The sequence below is a fragment of the Lissotriton helveticus genome, chromosome 10 (genome assembly GCF_964261635.1).
Source record: "Lissotriton helveticus chromosome 10, aLisHel1.1, whole genome shotgun sequence".
Classification (NCBI taxonomy): domain Eukaryota; kingdom Metazoa; phylum Chordata; class Amphibia; order Caudata; family Salamandridae; genus Lissotriton; species Lissotriton helveticus.
In genome coordinates, this window is record NC_136071.1 from 349750264 (window position 1) to 349773078 (window position 22815).

Below are 22815 nucleotides of genomic sequence, written 5' to 3' on the forward strand. Positions count from 1 at the left end.
GGATCCTGGGGGCCCTAGATGGCCAGTGGATATGAGGGGATCTGGACGAAAATCCTTTCAAGAGCTAAATGAGTACATGAAGAAGTGGGATGAGGCAGTGGAGGCTCACAAGAGCATCATAGCTGCGGAAGCTGAAAGGGAAAGTCAGGACAGCAGAGCTCGGACTCACTGCGGGGCTGGGGAGAGCAGCCCGGAGTGGGACTGGAGAGAGAGAGATAGTAGGGGAGTCACCCATTGGGCCCGGAGTGGAGATAGAACGGACCTGGAAAACGGGGGCCCCGGGAGTGGAGGGGTGGCGCGCCCAACACTCAGTGAAGGGGAGAGGAGAACGCAAGAGTACAGAAACAGCTTTAAGTGTACCCACTGTGTGCCCGGCACCAGAGAACTGAATGGGAGTTGTGAGAGGTCGCACCATAGTCCCTGTGATGACGGACACGAGCGCAGCCCAGGGAATATGGGGAACCAGGAAGGATCGTATCGGATACTGAGCGATACTAGGCAAAGGGAGAGTAGCGACCAGAGGGAAAATAACAGAGAGGCGTACGGTGAAAGGAGAGAAGAAGGAGAGAGTGGGCAGAGCAAGAGTGGGGGTAACAGGCCCGTGTTCCATCACCTTCCAAGATCGGATGGCCGAGCATGGGACCTGGAGAGATGGGAGCAAGGGAGAGCACTCATTAACTCTCCCGAGCCCAAACGTAGAGCTCGGAGTTGGGATGGTAGGGAGACCAGTGAGCCCCCTTCGAAAGACATATTGCGAGCTGAGATAAAAGCCAAGAGACTCGATGTCGCCAGCTTAAGGTCAGACCTGGATGACATGGTAGATGGTACCCTGCCTTTAGAAAGAATGGAAATGTATGAGCAGGATGAAATACTGTATATGGCAAAGGACATCACTCGAAAGGCGAGAGCAATCCATGAGAAGTTAGTCGAATTAGCAGGCAAATATATGGTGGACCTGTCAAGAACCAAAGCATTACAGGGTAACCACAGGCTACATTACACAGATCGAGACCTAGATGAGAGGAGAACGATCGGGCTGAAAACGCACATAAGGGAACTGATCACTGGAATAAGGACATGGAGGGCACTAGATAAGTGGGAAGAGAGGTGGTCCAAGAAAGGGACCGTCAGGAGAAGCACGCTTGGTACGACACCAGGAAGGCTGCAGGGAATAGGAGCATACCCTTTGCGCGAAGTCGCAAATGGGAACTATGTGCATGTCCCTTGGAGTAGGGGAGATTTAGCTGCTTTTACCACCTCCTTCCCCAAATTGCGGGAAAACCCAGTGGAGTGGTACAAGCAAGTTGAGAGATTTGTAAAAATCTCAAAGGTCCTATGGATAGATCTGAACACGCTGTTTGACATTGTAGTACCAGGAGATCTGTGGACAGCATGCAAGGTTAGCGCTGAGTGGCCCACAACGGAGCCGGAGAGAGATGCTAAGACTAATGGGCCGTCCGAGATTGTGATGGCAAAATTCGAGAGAGTGATGACTTGGCTGAAAGAGAAAGTGCCAATGCAAGACATAGATTGGGTCAGAATAGACCGAACTAGACAGGAACCCAAAGAGACAGTCCACGAATATTACGAGAGATTGCTGAAGGCGTTTAAACAGTATAGCGGTCTGGATGTAATGGATCCAAAAGACATAGGGCAATTTGTGTCCAAGTTCGTCCTGGGACTGAGACCGGATATTAGTTTAATGATTCAGCAACACTTGATTTGTTGGCAAAATAAACCCCTAGACGAAATACTGAGATATGCCAGGTACTGCTGTGATGAGATAGACTCCAAGGCTAAGAAACTAAAAGAAAAATTGATGGTGGTACAGATGCAGGCAGCAGGGAAGGGGGGACAGCAGCAACAGCAGCAAGGAACAGGTACAGGAGGAAAGAAGCAGTACAGTCAGAACAAGGGCAATGAGGAGAGTTCCACCTTTAGACCCAGAATAGACATAGCTGCCTTGAAGAAAACGACTAGGTGCCACCAGTGTAACGAGGTGGGACATTGGAAACGCGAGTGTCCCTACAATGTAGAGATAGGAGAACAAGAGATAGAGGAGGAAGAGGTCCAGAGCGCGCCTACAAGAGGGGTGACGCCATACCAGGGAAAGGTGCTCAAAGGGGGGGGGGCTCCTCCCCGAGCCCAGTTCCCGCAACCTCCCCGAGTAGGGACTATGGGTAAGACTTATAGACAGATGCCCCTGTTTGTAGGAGGAGAAGAGTGCTATTATGTGGACCCATTAACCGGATAGAGAGTGGAAAGAGAAGACTGCACCCTCGGGGCAGCCTTGGAGGTGGACCAGAGGGGACCCTATGTCGAAGCAGAAGTAGCAGGGTGCCCCACGACATTTCTGGTGGACACAGGAGCCACTAGATCCACGATCAGATCAGCTGCAGTTCCAGACCTGCCCATGTCTGGAGAGACCATACAAGTGGTGGGGGTCGCAAACAGGAGAATAACCAGCCAATTGACAGAACCGGTACAGGTGAAAATAGGGAAGTACAGCGATGAGCACCAGTTTGTGGTTTGCGATTCAAGTCCTGTGTGTCTGCTAGGCAGAGACCTGTTGTGTAAATTGAATTGTACAATATACTGTACACCTCAGGGAGTGGAGGTATTGACCAATGATGATGACGCAGACTTCAAAGTTGCAAACTCAAGAATATGCGTGGAGCTGTACCCTACGTTGACAGTAGATGAGCTCCCCTGGGACTTGAGAGAGACAGTGGCACCAGAAGTATGGGACTTCACTGGGGAAGAGATTGGATTGGTCAAAGGGGTGGACCCAGTGAAAATTGTAGTGAAACCGCATGCTGAGTTCCCAAGAACACCCCAATATAAATTGACTCCAGAAACGATTGCAGGCATAAAACCCGTGATCGAGTCCATGATTAAACAGGGAATACTGAAAGAAATCGTGGGTAGTCCATGCAACTCCCCGATTATGGGTCTGCAGAAACCAAATGGGAAATTCCGGATAGTGCAGGACCTCCGAAAGATTAATAACATAGTCGTTTCGTGTTGTCCAGTGGTACCGAATCCATCAGTGATACTGTTTCAGATTCCATTCCAAGCTGAGTGGTTCACTGTGATTGATCTTTGTCAGGCTTTCTTTTCGATCCCTCTGGACGAAGAAAGTCATTTTCTTTTCGCATTTAAGCTGGAAGGTCGCGTCCTAACATGGTGTCGTATTCCTCAGGGGTATACAGAGAGCCCATCGATCTTCAACCAGCTTTTGAAGAAAAATCTTGAAAGTCTAGTGCTGCCCCAGAAGTCAGTTCTGGTCCAGTACATAGACGACCTCCTCGTGGCGTCAGAAACAGAAGAAGCTTGCAGGGAGGACTCCATTGCTTTGTTAAATCACCTAGCTGCCAATGGGCACAAGGTGTCCCCGGGAAAGTTGCAGTACTGCCTGACAGAAGTGCAGTACTTGGGACACCGAATAGAGAAAGGCAAACGAAAGGTGTCACCAGACAGGATAGAGGCGATCATGAAAATGAATGCGCCTAAGACACAGAGAGAGGTCAGGATGTTCCTAGGGATGGTGGGTTATTGCCGACAGTGGATCGCGAACTTTTCACTGAAAGCAAAGCCCTTGCAAAAACTGACGCATAAGGAGGTGAGCGATCCGGTACCATGGGACAAAGACTGTTTGATGGCATTCCTACAGCTGCGAGAGGACCTGTGTCGTGCTCCGGCATTGGGAATGCCTGATTACAATAAACCATTTTTGCTTTACTGTTGTGAGAGAGAAGGTTGCGCGTTGTCTGTGTTAGTCCAAATCCATGGGAATGCCCGTAGACCAGTTGCTTATTTCTCGGCTACTTTAGACCCAGTAGCCGCTGCGTTGCCCGGATGTCTCAAATCCGTTGCTGCAACGGGTGTCAGCATTGAGAGATGTGAAAATATCGTCATGGGGCACCCGTTAGAGGTGTACGTGCCCCATTCTGTTGAACTGTTGATGACCAGGACCAAAACACAGCATCTGACCAACAGCAGGCTCACGCGCTATGAGCAAGTTATTCTTGCTGCAGAGAATGTGACCCTCAGGAGATGCTCTGTTTTGAACCCTGCCACCTTGATGCCACTCCCAAATGATATCGAGGATGATGATGAATGTACAGACCATGACTGCCTCGATGTGACTGAACTATGCACCAAACCCAGACCCGACATCGTAGATGAGCCACTGACCGACCCAGACGAAATTTTCTTTGTCGATGGCTCATGTGTAAGAGACGAAGTTGGGCAGTTGAGAGCAGCTTACGCTGTTTGTACAATTACTGGAGTTGTAGAAGCTGGGTGCCTGGAAGGAGTACACTCCGCTCAGGTAGCCGAGATTATTGCCTTGACACGTGCTTGCTTGGCAAGCAATCAAATTCGAGTCACCATATACACCGACAGCCAATATGGTTATGGGGTGGTTCATGATTACGGGCAGTTATGGTCTCAAAGAGGGTTCATGACCTCTTCAGGCTCTCCCATTCGCAATGGAGAGTTTGTGCGCCTGTTGTTAGAGGCGTTGCAATGTCCAGCAGGTATCGCAGTTGTAAAGTGCACCGCACATACCAGAAATGTGGACTTCGTCTCGCAAGGCAATAGATATGCCGACGAAGTCGCGCGGTATTGCGCGGAACAAGGGTACTCTTTCACAGAGGTGGAAGTGGGTGGAATAAATGTAAGGACTGAATTAGCCATGATATTGGAAACTGTTGATACTTGGGACGAACTGACAACCATGCAAGAAAATGCTCCTGATTTTGAAAAAGAAACATGGGAAAAGGCAGGATGTGTAGTGGGTGAGTCCCATTTTTGGGTCTCAGCAGATGGCAGAGCAGTGTTGCCCAATGAGATGGTGAGCCCAATGGCCAGACACATACATGGTCCCGTACACCTAGGGAGAGACGCTATGCTGAGAGTGTTTAGACAGACCTGGTACAATCCTAAGTTTAGAATAGCAGCAGAAGCAGTGTGCCAGCGTTGTGTGACCTGTCAGCAGCTGAACGTAGGGAAAAGAACACCAGTTGCACTGAGCCACATAGGAAGGTCTGGAGGTCCATTCAATCGAATGCAGATAGATTTCATTGAAATGCCGAGGTGCAACCGCCTCCGCTATGTCCTGGTGGTTGTTTGTGTATTCTCCAGATGGGTTGAGGCATACCCTACACGTAGGTGCGACACCCTCACAGTGGCCAAGTTACTGCTTAGGGAGCTCATTCCGCGCTTCGGGGTGCCGGCCTCTTTGGAATCAGATAGGGGAACGCATTTCAACAGCGAGCTTGTGAAGATGATTTGTGCGGCTCTGAACATAGATCAGAAATTGCATTGCAGTTACCGACCAGAAGCCTCAGGAATTGTGGAGCAGATCAATGGCACGATCAAAGCCAGAATTGCAAAAGTGTGTTCCTCAACGACCCTGAGTTGGCCTGACGCCCTGCCATTGGTCCTCATGAGCCTTCGTAGTACCCCAGACAGAAGAACGGGGTTGTCACCACATGAGGTGTTAATGGGAAGAGCAATGAGGCTGCCATCTGTCCCAACTACTGCACTGTTAAATATCACAGATGATATGATCCTGGACTATTGTAAGGGGCTGTCTGACGCCATTCATTCTGTGTCCCTTCAGGTGCAGGCTGCCGAGGTTCCATCGTGCCAGGGCCCGTGCCATGACCTGTATCCTGGGGACTGGGTCCTGGTGAAAAAACATGTGAGAAGAAGCTGCCTGGATGTTCGTTGGCGTGGGCCCTTCCAGATCATCCTGATCGCGAACACGGCTGTGAAGGTGGGAGGCCTGCCCAATTGGATCCACGCGTCACATACGCGAAGGGTTCCAGCACCTCTGGAAGAAACAGCTCCTCTCTCGGATAGACGTCCAGCAGAGGACCGAGAAGCCATAGAGGGGGCTAGCCAAGCTGTAGAGGTGCCAGCGGAAGCAGGGAACGAGTCTGACCAAGCTGAGGACGGTCAGTACAACAGCGAAACAGACGACGCTACAGAAGGAGAAAGTAGCTGGGAGTACGAGTCAGACACTGACAAGTCTGACAGAGAGCGAGAACAGACAAGAAGGAGAAGGAGTAGAAGGGCACGTGGAGAAGCTAATTGGCCGCAAAGAAGGAGCTCTAGCCTGAGGTCAACTCCAGAGATAACCCTTCCTCCGATATCAGAAGACTCAGACCCGGAAGAAGGTGCTCAGGGCGCTGAAGCACCGGACCGAAGAAGGTCAAGAAGAGTGCGTGTGCCTAGCAGAAGATACTCCACCCCTGAGTGGACATATCTGGCGACAAATGTCTTTGAAACAGGAGACAGGGAGGATCCGAGCGGTGGTGGTGTCCAGTTCTGAGCCCATCGTCACCGTGGAAATACGACTGTTGGTACCCGGAGTCGAACAAGAAGGGTCACTAACATTCATGCTCCCCAGACCTCCCCGCCTCAGCAAGTTAAAACACATGTTTCTCTCAGAATTGCAATTCCCCGACTTTGGTACAACGATAACAGCCCATGAAGAGCACAATCTTCGTTTGGAAATACTGAACTTTGCTATCGAAGCTGCAGGCACAAACCTGATAGTAGATGCTTAAAGGACTTTGTAAATAAAGCGAGCAGAAAAAAGAAGATTACCTAGCGCCCAGGAAGCAGAGAATATTAGGGACCTTCCCTTGAGTTGATGGAGAAGGGCTAGGGTTGTCTTTATTGAACTGTTAAAGGACCTTTGCGAAGAAGGTTGTCAGCTTCCAGTTGTGTGGATTCTAAAGACAAAAGGAGTAAAAAGAGACTGTAAAGGAACGAGAAGAAAAGAACTTTGTGCCAAGATAAGAGAGAGCTATATTGTCTGACGAAATGGAAGCCGGCACCCAGAACCGCAGAGCTAAATGTATAATAGGTACACTAATAGTAGGAGTGATAATATTAATAGCTTTAGTGGTAACAATTTCTTATGTAAAGGGACATGAGGAAGAGGCGAAGGTAACTGATGTGAAATCTGTAGAAACGCTTACACCCACTGTTGCTGGTGAGAAAAGGGAAAACACTCAAGAGAAAGCGTTATTAGCTGCAGAAGCCCGCAGGTTACACGTAGATGAGTCCCAAGGAGACTTTAGGTCAAATGCTTATGCTAAACTCTTATATGAATACGTGGATGCCATGGAGGTTAAGGACTGTTACGTCTGCATGCAGTTGCCGGCGTCTGTAGATGAAGGCATTAGATATCATCACCTCCCGCTGACATATGGCATTACATGTAGCTTATTGCTTAGTATATTTTATGGGAGAGATAGTTTTGAATACTATTTCTCCAATTATGATTCAGTGTTGCCAGAAGTCCCAAATTATAAGCAGATGAACAAATGGGACTACTGGAAAAGTGAAGACAGATTGGCCAAGTTCTTCATTCCTTGGATTACCTTAGATACTTCACATGCCCGTAGAAATAACCTGACATGCAAAGTGTCAGAAGTCGAGAAGAAGTTCATAGGGCAGGTGGATGATCGTTACAGGAGACAAAAGATTTTGAAAAAATCAGGACAATGGAAAACAGATTGGACCGAGGAAGAGAAGGCACACAAGAGAAAGGGTAGTAGTGGTCCAATAGCTTTAGATAAGACGCAGAGAGGAAAGCTATGTCTTCACCGAGCCAAAACGTATTACGAAAATGTATACGTGGGAGAAGTCAGCTGTGAACATGCTTTCAATATAGAGTACTATACTAAAGATTTCCTGAAGGGAATGCAAGTGATTCCAAATGTGTATTTTGTATGTGGAAGAAATGCCTACGTGAGACTACCTGACAACTGGTATGGATCATGTTACCTAGCAATTGTCTTCCCCAAAATATATCATGCACAAGACTTAGAGATCATCGAGGGCAAGACATCATCGAGGGGAAGGAGAGATATAGGAGATGCAGAAATGGTTGGAGATGTCTTTGGAGCTGTGTTCCCTCTTTTGGGACTAATCCTTAATGATGTTAAAATTAGACGACTGGCAACAGTCGTCGACAGGTTGTCTGCCAGCACTGCTCAGTCCTTAATGCTGGTAGAAGGAGAGATGCAATCGATAAGGGCTATGGTTCTTCAGAACCGTCTTGCGTTAGACGTCCTACTAGCAAAAGAGGGCGGAGTCTGTAAGGCTTTGAAGGTCCAGGAATGTTGTACTTACATTCCAGACAATTCAAAGCCCCTTGAGAAAGTTATTAGGAACATAACTGATATTCACAAGGAGATCGAAGACTTGAGTAGAGAAAATGTCTGGGAAAAGGTGGGCCACGGAATGAGTGAAGTTGGAGGGTGGATCTCCACCCTAGGCAAAAGCTTTGTGTGGTATATACTAAAACCTATCATCATAATATTGATCTGTGGGATCCTATTGTGGGGATTGGTGAGGGTATTCAAATGGTACAGAGCAAAAAGGTCAGAAAGGGCCCAAAGAGAGCAGCTGCAGAGATTGGCTGCCATACAAGATAATCAGTACAGGAGTCTGAGGGCTCTGGAAACGCAGAGACAAGTTATGCTAGCAATAACTGCAGTTTAAATGTTAGTGATGACCCCGAGAGGTCATCAAAGGGGGGAACTGAGAGAGCGCAAACTGACCTAAATGTATGAGTGCATCACACTTACCCGTAGTAAGCACAAATCATGAGGAGAAATGCCATGAGTGCTAGTAGTATCTGCAATTATATTCTGAATGTATAGCTAATGTAGAGATTTAAGTAGAAGTGGAACTAATACAGAAATGTGTGACACTATATGATTTTATTAGATGTGATTATTCCTGAATCCATGTCGTGTAGCTGCTAAAACGTAAGATGGCATGTGGTTAAACGCAGAATGTGGTAGGCCTCAGGGCCAGAGCTAGAAGGGAAGGGGAAGGTGTTTCTTTTCACGACATAGATTGCACTAATGTTTTGGTCATTGCATTAATGGGCCATGATGTATAGATGTGTTTACTGAATAATAGAATAAGAGTATTAACATGCTTTAATTAATGAAGAAGTTGAATGCTATAATCATTATGAGAAATGCTGTAGGCCTGAAATGTTTTAACATTGATTTACACGTACTGGTCTGGGCCGAGAAATGTTGCGAACCTTTTTTGAAGTCTATGAGAGTTGGGATCTTGGCTGCAGATGTCTGTCTGCAAGAGAAAAGGGGGGATCCAATTATAAATAATATGAATAGAGGTCTGTTCAGAAGACGGCCCAGACATGGAGGAGGGTTCCGGAATGTTTTAAGGGGTATCAGCGGGCCGGAGAAGAGTCTGAGAAGCAAGGTCAACTCCAACGTATGAGGCCCAATACAAAGCAGCATGGAAAAAGCCAGAAGCTACACCACGTGAGGGGCGTCTCACGAGGGGCGTCTCAAATGTTGTTGACTGTTTTGTATTAGGGACAGCACCCCTGGGTGGAGTTAGAGCAGATGCCTGAGGACCCTTTAGAGAGCGGATGGGTAGGCAGAGAGGGGTCATGACTGGAGAACTATAGGTTTTCACCAAGAGACTAAGAGTGAGTGACTTCCCTTGGGGGTCATTCACTGCTGACACCTTTTGTTAGGTTGAGACTTGGTTAAGTAGGGATACCATCTAGAGCAGGGTAGGGACAGCCTAACCTGTGTGTTTTCCTCCAACTTAAATGAAGGAGAGATCTCAATATGCGTCAATGCTGATAGCATTATTATTCTTAGAACTTGTGCTGGTAATTTCCGTTGCTCGTCTGAGGGCTTTCAGAGAGCACATGTATGTAGTTGGACCTGTGTATCTCGTGAATCTCATTCTGAGATGCCTGTATTTGCAGCTTATCCTAACCTTACAATAAACTTTTGAAAGCTAGAAGTTGTTTGTGATCTTTTGGAGCGGAGTCCTTTATTGGGTGAACTAACTTGGTAAGAGATGCACTTTCTTTCCTCAATGACAGGCAACAAAGGTTCAGTCGACCAGATCGGGGTTTAGATCAATAGTGATAAGGTATCGATCAAAATCTCGCCCTTCCACCTCAAAGAGGGGCTCTTTGGCGGAGATCTTCAATCCAACAGCCGTATAGATGAAGTGCGGGTGTGGGGCCACGGGAGCGTAGACGTATAAGTGTGAGTTTAAAATAAAGCTAGAGGTGCCATGAGAGAAACTTTATTCTGAGGGTCCCCTGCTCTAATTAAAATGAACCGGAAAGGTACTCGTTGGAAAATTATGCTTCCAGTAGCGAATTCCGTTCCAGTGTGTGTTTTTACTAGGTCGACATGTTTCTCGCTTGTGTCTAATAACTAGCGATTCTTCAGGACCAAAACTAAATATAAATCAAGTATCTGAAATATTAACTGTCTACGTAAAAGTGTACTCACTAGTGTCAATGCCAAGTGTACAGACTAGTGGAGTTATTAACAGAAAAAAGTATTCCCTGTAATTATACATGTGTTGGGCTGGGGTCTACCTAATCAGTATGGTCTACAGGCAACAACAGTATCCAGCGGGTGAAGCATCAGGTAAAACCATCAACAAGTGGTTGTGTCTCCCTGTGCTGCCTCCTTCGGCACCTACCCCTTGCCGCCAGGACCCTACATGCTGACAGGGTCCTGACACACAGCAGGTTGATGTTCCATCTAAGAACTGATTTGTAGCTGTGATGTTACAGTTACTTCTGTATATCTGTTTCTCTCGACTCTATAGCATATATGTTTCCTTTGACTTTATCGGATGAAACTACAATGTACATGGCATGAAAAGAATAGTAGCTTTGTTCTGAGGAAGGGGGAATATATGAAAATACACACATTTATGCCAATATGCGATGTTACATGGCATGCTATACTTCGCATGCCATTACAACGCGGTCGTTACAGTGACCGCGTTGTTACATCGTATACCTTTACAACGCAAGTTGTTACAACAACGTGCTGTAGGGGGCGCTGGATGTTGAAATAGTATAATTTACTATTCCAACTCCAGTCTGTGCAACAGTAGGGAAGGTGTTGGATATTAAACCCAACACCATGTGCCCCCTACAGCAAGATGTTGTAACGACTTGCGTTGTAAAGCTATGCGATGTAACAACGCGGTTGTTGTAACAACCGCGTTGTAATGGCATGCAATGTATTGCATGCGATGAAAAGAATTTCTCCCCATTTAAGCTATTATGCAAATTGTTTCACACTAAGAAGAGACTAAGGGCCTGATTCATATTTTGCTTGCAGCCCATTTCTCCACCAGTAAATTACTTCTTCGTCTTGCTGGTGGTTCTGCCTGCCAAATTTAGAAAAGCCCATCCGACATTTCTAGCATTGACAGGAACCACCATCAAGGTGGTTCCTTCAACGCACTGTAAGTTTGACAGACAGAGCCATACAGCAAACGCACAATATTTTTTTATTTTAAAAAAGAAATTCTCAAAGCAAGATTTTCTTCTAAAAAGAATTAAAAATATCCGCCCTTGCCTTGAGAGCTCCCTCCCATTGCAAGGAGGGCATTGAACACTTTTCAATGCCCTTTACTGCCAGGTTTTTCCTATCAGTGACGGGCATTGAAAATGAGCTGTATGTCCGTCCGCCTAAATTAGGTGGGCGGACATGCAGACAAACCACCAGTGACTCTTACTCTGATGAGCCATTGGAGGATTGACCAAGACGGAGATGGAGTAGTCTCTGCTTTGTCAAACTGTGGTCCGTCTGCTTCTGATTCTAGTGGGCGGGCCATAATGTTGGTGGGGAGGGGCCTCCGTCGCCATTGTGATGGAGTTATCTCTCTGACAACATTTAAACAGGCCCCTAAATGAGGATGCGTAGAAATGGTCTTTATAACGATCATTGCAAATATATATAAAAAAATTGTCAATTGTTTTGAGTGGTCTTTTACGATGAGTAACTGAATTTAGCTACGTTTTCATTTTTGTTCTTACTTGTAAATATGTTTGATATCAAGAATTCTGTTTGAAATAAGAAGGAATTATAATAAGACTAATGTTTTTGTTGGGTTCACAGTCAGAATTAATCACATAGCAATACTGGATGTAATGAAATTGCAGACCTAAAAAAGTAGAGTTAAAGTTAATGGGCTTTTGACAATGGTGCCTTGCCTTATATGGGGTTGTTTGCCAAAAGGCACACCCGCTCCACGATAAGGGATGCCGACTAGAATCTTTCAAAACTGCCAAGTAGTCATATGTCACGTGGGACATATTCAGCCAGCCTTGACTTTTCATTCATCTGTACTCTGCATTCTGGGAGTTGTTAGCTGTTTACAATTTTTGTAAAGACCTGGAGGGCCCCGGATTGGCAGTGATAGTTCTAATAAGCCAAGACTGGATGACGCTTTCCTATCTGACATGGGTCCATTTGGCAGCTACGATGCGCCCACAATTGTGGTTGCGAACATTGATATAATACTGACATGACAAATGAGGTGAGCGCAATTTGTAAACTAGAAGTGACTATGACAGACAGCTTCCACTTTTAGAATGCCAGCTGTGGGTAAAGGGGGGGGGGCAGACAGTGGTTCAAGGGGCCACTGTAGGCTCCCCTGACCTCCTCTTAAAGCACATCATTTCTTGTTTTCTGGATGCAGCCCCAGCCCTATTAAGGGTCCGCAGCTGCATTCTTAAATAAATGACATTGTGAGCTCGTGCTGCACGGATGGGGGGTCTGCCTCCCTCACAGGTCTCCACTCCTTCATTTACATGCATTCCATGGGATTCACGAACCTGATTCCTCCCTCTTATTAATCCTGTGAACCCTACTAAATGTTCACTTTGAGCTTTGACAAATGTGTAAATATGTTTCGGCGCAAAATGTAGACTGTGTCGCAAAGCAGTCCATGTGGAAAAAAAACCCACTGCTTTGCGACCCTGCTGATAATACACATGACCCTTATTTCTTCGCTTCTGATGAGTACTTAATTTAGCCAATCCGCCTGCTTTTTTTTTTAATCCTGTATTCAGAGGAAAAGGAATTAAAGAGAGAAACTGCAGCAAAAATCGTCTTTCTATTTTTGGTGGCAAGATGTGTCCTAGTTTTAGCATGAGATAATGAGGTGTCGGGAGCTGGCGTCCAGGGCCGCCTCGCGCTCACGGTGCCTTCAGACGTGGCTCTGTCACTTTCACGCCCCATTATGCTGCTGCAGGTCCTCTCTCAGACTGACATGGGAGACACCTTTCCGCGTGGCGGGAAGAAGAATGCCTGGTTTACAAATGGCTGGATGAAAACCCTTTCCACTTAAGGCCAGAAAGTGCTGACTGATGTAGAATCGAAAACGGCGATCTTCTTTCTCATTCCCGCCATCCTGGGACTTCTAGTACAAAGGGCTCGGGTTCGGAATGCAGGGGCGGCCATAGGCATGTGCAAGCTGTGCACCTGCACAGGGCCACCAAACCCCAGGGGCCACCACGGCAGTATATATCCTTAATATAATAATCCTCTGAGGATGGATACATATTTGCGTGGCCTCTTCACTGGCAATCGGCGCCGTGCCCTCCCGGACCCCCTCTTCCAAGGCCCCCTACCTACGCTCCCTGCCCATGGCCGCCATGAGCCTAGAGCCGCCCCTGCGGGATGTCATGTTTCCCTCTAATGTGGCTCAACGTGGGAGCATGTCACGCTAGAAGCGGGCAGAAGGGTGCGCAGCCCGGTGCCTCCACACAGGCACTGAGGCACGTGGGCAGACGTAGAAGCTGATAATCTGGCAGTGTGCCTGGCCTTTAGGAGGCAGGGGAGCAACCCATTGGGCAGAAAGTGTTTTAGCCTCGCCCCTCCCCCTCCTTCCCTTCTGTCAGCAGCGTAAGAGGGGGATGGTCGGGCTGCAGCAGACGGGCCAAAGGTCACCCAAATCCTGCTTGAAGTCGGAGAGCCATTTATAGTTTTACTGCCCCCCGTTTATTTTATTTTATTTGTTCATTGCTGTTCCTGGTTTCCTAAACAGTCACCTGGGCTACATAAGGTGTCCTGGGGCTAGGTTTCACATAGCAGTGACCCCAATTGTCAAAAAAACAGCAGGTGTAGCCACCCAGGGCCTGACCTGTGTATCGTGCCTTGCATTCTCCCAATAAAACAAATGATACAAAAAACAAAAACAGAAAAGGAAGCCACCATCAGTATGAAATTCTGGAAAAGCGAGAGAATATTCTGAAAAGAGGATTGTTTTCGAAAGCCAAAGAAAAGTGCGTGTCACATTAGAAAATAAATATTAACACCTTAACCGCTGTAAGATTTACCGCGGTGCGCTGAAGATTGTAAAAACCCGCGGTTCAGAGTGTACGAGAGGTGTACTTCATGACGAGCTGAGCTCGTCATGAGCATCAAAGGGGTTAATAGTAGTTTGTATGTTGTCTTTTTTTTTATTAATGCAAGGTCATTCATAATGCATGGCACTATTTGACTTGCACTGTGCACAATATATTTTACAATCTGGCAATGGGTTGTATTTAGTATACGTAGTATGATGTTACATATGGGTTAGGAGTGACCACAAATGCATTTTTTTCAAAATACAAGCAATGTTTGGCCCGGTATCTTGAGGAAAAATCGGACGTGAGGGCATGCCTTGTGTACAAGAGCGCCACGAGAATCCAGTAGGAGCCTAGTTTGAGGGAAAATGTACATCTACTGTGGTTTTGCTTTCCCTGTACGACGATGCTCAGACTAGTGTCCAGTGGGCACAAATTAAGAACAAACGTTCACTCATTAAATGGCAAGAAATTTTGCAAAATTTGCTTAAACAAAATTTTGAATTTCGCAAGAGTTTGTCAATGTAACGACAATTTTGCCACGGTCTAATGTGGATATATGGTTCATTATTGTGACTTTTGATGGAATGTGTGCCTACCCAAAGGGCACAGTTATTAGTTACAGTAGCGGCTTAACAGCCTTTCATCCTTCTTAAATTTATAAAAATGTGTATCAATGAAAGAACTGCAAAAATCTGCTGTAGCAAGTGCTACATAAAGCACAAGTCGCCATAATTGTGCAATCAAGAAACATGTTTCTGTGGAAGTTGAAGTTGCAACAGGTACAAAGCACAACACACAACAATCAATGACAAAGTGAATAGGTCTGGCGTTGGCCACCAGCCTTTTGACTTTGTCAAGGCTTGTTTTGTTTTTGTCATTTTTTTGGGTGAAACTTTTGGTTGGGGGAGCAGCGGGACAATTGTCATCATATAAAAAAAATTGGTTAATAGCTAATATTTCTGGGTTTCAAAAGCATACATTGCCACAGCAATCAATCCCTGTCACTGAATGGCACTACAGTGAAAGAGCACAGTGCCAATGCTCACGGTAAAGTTAGCCAATGGCTAAAGGGAGCTGACCCATTGCCCCATGCTCTGAGCAATAGTGACCAGAAGCTATGAGAATGAAATAACTGATAAATAGATGAAGAGAGATGTCTGAAAGCCCCTACAGGCAAGTATATTTATTATTGGTTAACGCCAGACCTAAAAAAAAGAAAACATTTCACTAGAATTGAAATATATCATAAAAGTGCATTTAAAAAAATGTGCATGGTCAAGTCATGTTTGTCTGGTGTACTAGTGAACATTGAAAATTAGGGCTTCGGAGAGCACTAATATAAGTGTGTAATAAAAATGATTATCCTGGACAATGGTGAGATTGAAAAAAAGAGGTTGATAGACAGGGGACAAAAAAAAAACAGGAAGAGACACAAAAGAGGGTGACAGAAGAAAGAGTTAAAGGTACATAGAAAAGATAGACAGAGGGGGAGAAAGTCTGAAATAGAATGAGGAAAGTCATGGGATGTGGAGAAATAAGAAGAGTGAGAGAAAGAAATAAGAGAAGGAGGCATACAGAAAAGAGCAGACAAGGAGAGATAACAGAATATGTCGGAGAGAGGAGGAATTGAGGGTAAAAACAGAAAGGAAACAAACAAATTTATAAGTGAAAGAAAGCAGGGATATAGGAACAATGGGATAGAAGTATGGAGGACATACAGAAAGTGGAATAGAGAGAGAAAAGGAGAGCGAAAAAGTCAGAGAAGGAAGAGGCAGAGAAAAGAAAAAACATATTAGTACAGGCAAAAATGTTGGCTAGAAAGAGAAGAATGATGAGAACGGCAGCCCAAAGGAAGAGGGACAGAAAGAGCGGAGAGAAAATTAAAGAGGAAGAGAAGAGGAGGTGTAAGGAAGAAGAAGTAGTAGAAACAGAAGGTAAAGAAAGGGGAGGGAGAATATGAAGGAAAACAGGGATACCAAAACAGTTTTAGCAAGACAGACTGGCTAGAGAAGGCGAACAATACTAAGAGAAAGGAGGCACAAAGAAGAAAAGAGACTCAGAACTGAGATATATTCAGGTTAAGAGAGTAAGAGAATTAAGAGGAGGGAGAGAACGAGAAGGGAGAAAGAGAAGGAAGATAAGAAAGAGAGAATGGAAATGAGATATAATCTGTCCAGCCGAGGAGAAAGGGACAGCTTTTTTGCCAAGACACACTGTAAACTACACATCTGGCTCTATAATGGGTCAATATATATTTCATGCAAAAAGTAAGCATCTTAAATCTCTGTCAGTTTTATTGTACCGAGGCATGCCAAAAGTACTGTAAAAACAAGTATTTGTACCTACTAGAAACAGTTTGCTTCTGTGTGTTCTTTAAGATCTGACACAGCACTATGATTAGAAGATCAGTATTTCTGGACAAATTTGCTTTAAAGGGACAAACTTGTACTCTAGTGTGGGTAGTTGTCTTTTTACTGGGCATGTGTGCTTTTGATGGAGCAAGGATTCAAGAAAACAAAACTTGCTCAGATCAATCTCTCATTAACAAGTACTAATCACTAGAAATAGAAAAGAAGAGAAAAATAACATGCACACGACATTCATATATGGGGAAAAGAGCTTGATGCACGCATAAATAACAAAGAATAATCTGCAGCGCGACCAAACCCTGCTTGAAACCGAAAACCGTTTTTGAGCATATGCAATCCAGAACTACGGATATAACAAAGTGACTAACCCGTTTGAGAGGGAAAACTCTAACACATGCACAAGAGTTACTAACCGTAGGTCTTGAGGCACAGCGTGCCTGGCATATGCTTGCCTGAACCTTAAAAGAAGTTGTTGCTGCTAATGCTTGTGCTTCAAGAAAGAAAATGAACATGGGATAGAGTAGAAGTGGGTGATGAACAGTGACAATCACATATTTGAGAAATTAACATCTGTCTATGATTTCTTTATTAATAGTGTACGTTTGGGCCTGATGTGATAGGCCAAGGGAAAAGATGGCGGTGGGGACGGAAACAAGCTGAGTCTGCACACTAGAATTATGATTTGACCCACTGACCTTGTTGTTGACAGGCTGCCAAGAGCCAAGGACATGCTACTGTGTGAATGCTATCCTTGACTGTGGAACCATATTGAAAATTGTTTAATTATGATACATTAGATGTATGAGACAATAATAAGGCAGAATAATAAATGAGCTAAGGTGAAGGGTTTGTTGAACAAAGAATTAGTTAAGAAATTGAGCATGACGGCATGAGGTGATGACAACTCCCCTGCCCCTGTCCAATCACAGTCCATGATTGACTGATATTTGCAACTTGTGAGGGTGGGACATGCAGAAATGAAGACTATAATTAGGGTGACATAAAAGATTAGTTATCGTGAGGAGTTAATGATGTCAATGCAAGCTTATAGTGGACGTCAATGCTGAGTGAAGTGTAGGCGAGAGCTGCTGCTGAAAAGAAGAGAACAGACCGGGAAGATTCATTCCTAAAAGACAGCCTGATTAGATTGAAGATTCCGGAAGAATATCGAGGAGGAAGAGAGTGCAAGAGAGGGATGCTCTCCGCTGCGTCGGTTCTAGAGAAGTTTAGTAAGTATTATCCTGTCCTTATCCTGTCCTATAGTCTGTCTCCTGATTCTTAATCGGGAGACCTCCACCAGTCCTTTGGCCAGAGGGTTCGGTTTCTCTTTTCACCATTGGGTAATTATTATTCTGTCTTAAAATGTGCATATCTTTTGCAAATGTATGATATAGTATGCATTTTGTCTCTTCATCTATCCACTCCTAATTCATTGAATTGTTGAATGAGACTGTGAATTGAATTCGCTTATTAAATTCATTTTTCTCTCCTATGAAAGTTGATGGAGTTGGCACTGTGAATCTGCACAAATGAGCATTCATTCATGACTGACATTTAGATAAAAGTATTTGAATCTACCCAGAGTCTGTGGTTATTTTATCAAGATCTGTAAGTTAGTTATTTATTTGTTAATATCACCATCCACTATTCGAATAATGGTCCATTGACCAAAGGAAGAGTGTTGATCTGTGAAGATTAGTTAGACATTGATTAATCAAGATCAAAGTGAATATACAACTTGACCCCCAGTGGAAAAGCCAGGAAAACTTGAATGTGTATATGGGCCCATTTGAATTTCTTGTTGACTGCGAAGTATTAATCCCTGGCCTTCCGCTGGATCACTTTCAAATACACAGTTCACCCCACACTATTACACATTAGCCCAGAACAGAGAAAGGATGCCCCATAAGGATATTGCAATAACATTCTGAAGATGGCCTGCCGCCACTGTTCGATGTTCTACATAAGTATATTTACTTTGTTGTAGTGGTAGACGATATACTGCCCTCTATACTACTGTAGGTCGATATTGGTTTACATTGTCACATACAAGCATCTAACAGGCAAGGCAAATAGCAGGTTCTTCTTGGCAGGCTGCAGTGGGCACCAGACCAGTGTTTAGGGACATCATGGCCCAGGCCTCGCAGCACACAATCTGGAGACAAGGAAGGTGCTTGAGGAGAAGACCTTTGGAGTGTAACGTCCACACAAAAGCGCACCATGACCCAGCCTTAGCAGCTGACATTCCAGCCACTGAGAAGGCTCCCAGGACCGGTGTCATAACACAACAGCACCACTCAGAGGGGCGCTAGGCGGAGGGTTCCCTACTGACAAGTTGCCACAAGGCAGACCCTCTGCATAGTTCCAGGCGATGTTTATGGTTTAGAATGGCGAATCCCACATAAACACACGTGCAGGGCCGCTGTATAACTATATCTGCCTCTTATGCATGTGATTGGACATTCAGAGTTGTTGCTGCTCAGTACTACTATTATGTCCTGTCTAGTACTGGTAACATTTGTTTATATAGCGCTTGGTACAAGCCCATCTGTCTTTTGGTGTAGCCTAGATAACAAGTGTTGTTATTACCCCTCTCAATAGGCCTCTGAAGACCGCCCCACTCTAAGGCCCTGCTATGACTGCAATCTGGAAACACTCAGGATGCACACAGGTTGCTCTAGTTGATGCTCAAACAGCTAGGCTACCTCACCAGAGAGTGACAGTTCAATTTTTATTTGTTTACATAGGAATGTAGCCGCCATTATCATTACACCACATCCTCATGCAGGAGGGGCCCTTTAACGAAAGCAGTTTTTAGGGCAGGTACCATAGGGCTTTACATACATTAGATGAAAGTATCCCTGAGCAGTGCAGAAGAAGATCGTTCTCTACATCTTGGAGGAAATTTAGTAGAGACATCAAAGACCAACGACAAGCTGTGGGTTCTAGTTGCGAGTTGTTTCCTCAGATTAAAGGCTGAGCACGAAGCGGATCACGATAAAACAACAAAAAATGAATACGTTGCTATTGCAAGGCAAAATCTGTTGCTTATATGACATTTTGAACTCCTGGAAACTAGAAATAGAGCAAGATGAAATCATTGCTCATACAGACACAAAGTGCTAGTGGTCAGTGCTCCAAAAGGGGAAAGAGCAGGGAGTAGGAAGTCTGCGTGCCTGTGGTCAGACCAATTAAATGAAAGGACGAAAGCATGCCTCATAATAGGCCCCTCTTCACCCGCAGTCCAGAGAGACTGTGGTGTGGGCAGTGTCAGTCTAACCCTGAAGTCCAGAGAGACTGTGGTGTGGGCAGTGTCAGTTAGTCGGGTGGATGTCCTTTGTAATGGATATGTGGATATTCAAATAACAAAATGGCAACAGAGGTAAGAGACTGTTAAGAGCTACCTTACCTTCTCCATTTTATTCCTGTCTTCAATGAGTAGAAGTTAAAAAATTGAGTGTAATTTGACCCACTATAAACGGAAATAAAAACACCACACCTTCCACTACAAAAGGACCTCCCCCCAATTTACTGACACCTCAAGTGCTACTATCGGCAGAGGTTTTTTTTTCTTGAGCGCTATATAGCGCAAACTCGACCCAAATGTATCAGAGCGCTTTACAAGAGCACCAGTTGCGTTACAGATGGACACATTCATTCTGTTAGGTATGGGGAGACTAAGTGATTTGCCCAGAATCACAGGATGTTGAGCGTCCCTGCCGAGACTCGAACGTGGTTCCCCAGCTTCCAGGTCAACCGCTGTAGCCGTAAGGCCACTTCGTAGCCCACGCCACTGTCTCTCGGGCCACTATCTAGAGTGGATGAGGGCTTTCATTCTTTAATTTACTAGGACTCACCATAGACACTAACGTTCTCTGCCCCCGTCTGCCTCTTTTGGAAAACAGACTAATAAGACTTTGTGTGTGTATTAGGATGTGTAGGAGGCCATGCTTTATGGTTCCAGTATCATTCTCATTTCCTGGCTGTGCTATTATAAAAATATTACTAAAATAGATTGGAAGCTGATATTAATAAATACTGTGAAATGTTCCAAAAATGTACAACTGGTATTGTTTTTGATGATTAACATTTGCATAGCGCACCATCTGCCAATTACTATGTCACATGCAGCAAATGATAAAGTAGCAACTCTACTGGTAGCCTGGAAAAACTGCTCGAGCTCCACTGAATCCACTCATAGAACAGTTGGAAATGTGGATGGTCTTGGGGTGATTATGTCAGCAGGCTTCTTGAATGTATCACAGCGAAAGTGAGTTTTCCCTATATATGTTCCTTAATGCATATATGCTTACTGTCAAAATGTTGATGCGTATGTGTGCTGTAACATACCCTGTGCTTTTATTAATCAATTCAAATAAACTTTATTCGGTTTCATGTCGGAAAACCATAAACGTTACAAAGGTTACAAGTACACAAAAACAGTATTACGTTAAAACATAATAAAAAAAATTAGACCCTATACACAATTTATGGATAAAACCCAATATCCAACCCCCCCATTTGATCGGAACCTTTAAAGTGCAATGTGCCCCGAAAACATAACTTCCTATTTTATTTACTTAATGGCGCACGCTAGGCCTAATAGATCCTACATAGATCATCCATTGTTTAAACATCCATGCAGGCCCTGAATTTCATGGTAACTTTTAAAAACCCCACTATAAAATGAATACAGTCCTCTTTCAGTAATTGCAGATACATTAACCCCTTCCGTGCGGGGCTGTTTCCCCCGCCTTGCTGGGGGGGCGGGGGGGGGGTGAGTACAGCGCCCCGGTGCTCATGACGAGGTCAGCTCGTCATGAGCTACGGCGCTCCGGTGCTCATGACGAGCTGAGATCGTCATGGTCACACCCGTTCCCATGGAACGTTCAGCACAGCAGGGGAATCAGCCCAGCATGCGAGCGTTCCACGGAACGGGCGAGGTCATGACGAGCTCAGCTCGTCATGAGCACTGGAGCGCCGTAGCTCATGACGAGCTGACCTCGCCATGAGCACCCAAGGGGTTAATGCAGGACGGGCCTGAATAAGATTCATTCTTTTTAAAATGGGAACCACAAAGTACCTTCGAAGGGTTTCATAGAACTTACATAAAAACATGAAATGCAGCAAATCCTGTGGAGACTGTCCGTCGCAGACACAGGGAGCTAGCACTTGACCTCTACTGGCTCCCTTAGGCCTGGCTAACAAGAGATGAAAAAGGTTCATCTGCTATATTCATCTCTTGTATCAGCTTGAACACCATTAAAATCTTAGCATTCTTGCGCCTGTAAACAGACTTGAATTGTACTGTGGCCATTTCACTCCATGCTGAACAATGCACTTTTACGGAACTGTGTTAGTAAAGTGTAGCTTCGTTCTGAGGTTGCCACAATGAAGTGAGGGTTTTAGAAAGCAGTGAAGGCAGCTTGGGCAGCATTATAGGCCCTGGGCAAAACATTGCACTGGGCCCTGCCTTCACAGACACTCACAGGAATAAAAATGTTTAATGAAAAATTACTGTTAAATTCTGGTCTGCATGGGGCCCCTATGCTCGTGGGGCCCTTGGGCAACTGGCAAGCGTGCTGATGCATTAAGACGGCACTGGAGTCAGCTCCTGTTACTGTAATTTACATCACAGTGTCAAGGGGTTCTCGCATTCCTTCCTATAAGAAGGTGCTGCACTTGCTCAATGCTCAATAGTTTTCTTCGAGTTTCTCCGTTATCACATGGTCTTGCTTCTTGAATTAAGATAAAATGTGTAAACATCAAATAGGTGTTGCCATTGATGAAGCAAGGTGAGGAACAAGATTTTGTTCAAACTTGCGAAGTTAATCTCCCATAATAATAATTGAACTAATAAGCATGTGGTGAAGTTACTAATCAACTTAGTTCAAGATTACATACATTGATATACACAGGGAAAACTAATGTGCTTTATGTTGCAAACGCAAAGAGAAAAATAATGTATTAACCTTGTCTATTGTCTTTGTCAGTATTAAATGCGGCTGTTTAACTAATGGCATGTGCTTATTAATGTGCTTATGTTATGTCCTTTCTGTGATTAATGCAAAAAAGAGTTCGTATGATTCCCAAAGGAGAGGTGAATATAAAAGCTGCCTGTATGTGCTTTGCTAGGTAACATAATTAACAGAGTTAATTAGTAAGGGGGTGGGTAACAGAATGGGTCGTTTTTGGTCGAGTTAAACGTGCTCATGGAGAGAAGGCTCAAGGACAGAAACAATAAGT

The 22815-nt window shown here is 44.9% G+C and overlaps 1 protein-coding gene across 1 annotated transcript in view; it reads right to left on the reverse strand.

Moving 5' to 3' along the window:
• LOC144783810 (unconventional myosin-Ig-like) overlaps positions 1–22815 on the reverse strand; it is a 1420229-nt gene that overhangs the window by 702147 nt on the left and 695267 nt on the right. The gene's annotated exons all lie outside the window — the stretch shown is intronic.